Source organism: Vanacampus margaritifer, chromosome 1 (assembly GCF_051991255.1).
Source record: "Vanacampus margaritifer isolate UIUO_Vmar chromosome 1, RoL_Vmar_1.0, whole genome shotgun sequence".
Classification (NCBI taxonomy): Eukaryota; Metazoa; Chordata; class Actinopteri; order Syngnathiformes; family Syngnathidae; genus Vanacampus; species Vanacampus margaritifer.
In genome coordinates this window covers 4,757,070-4,757,500 of record NC_135432.1, presented here as the reverse complement: position 1 = coordinate 4,757,500, position 431 = coordinate 4,757,070, and the positions used below count along the sequence as shown (strand labels likewise).

General features: G+C 39.0%; 1 protein-coding gene across 1 annotated transcript in view; it reads right to left on the bottom strand.

The window, feature by feature from the left end:
- fkbpl (FKBP prolyl isomerase like) overlaps nucleotides 1-58 on the bottom strand; it is a 5,723-nt gene extending 5,665 nt beyond the window's left edge. Inside the window, exon 1 of the mRNA XM_077553187.1 lies at nucleotides 1-58. This exon is cut by the window's left edge and continues 17 nt beyond it. The gene's annotated coding sequence lies outside the window, so the exon portion shown is untranslated.
- Between the last annotated feature and the right edge of the window lie 373 nt (nucleotides 59-431).

Sequence of the window (431 nt, the reverse complement as noted above, 5' to 3'; positions counted from 1 at the left end):
AATTGATTCGATATCAGGTGATCCTTGATGGAAACAGCTTCTTCTTCGTTGGTGTCCATTTCTTCTTTGTTGTGTTTCTCCCCGTACACAATGATCGACACGCTACACTACTGCCACCCACAGGCTGAAGCTCAGTACCACACGCTGTAAACAGTTGTAATAGGAAGGATTGAGTTATTCCCACAAAATATCCTCTGAAGTGGACATGTTGATGTGAGCTCAAAACGGAACCTGTGCAAAACCGGTTGTAAATCTGTATCAAACACATGCAGTATGAATAAAGATAATTCACTCAGCTCTTTGTTTGCACAAGATTGTTGAATGTCGTGGTCTATTGCTGGTCTGGTTGTTACATGGACACCAAGCACTCAATAATCAAATTATTATTATTATTATTATTATTTACACTTGAATAGCTTCACTACCTTCAT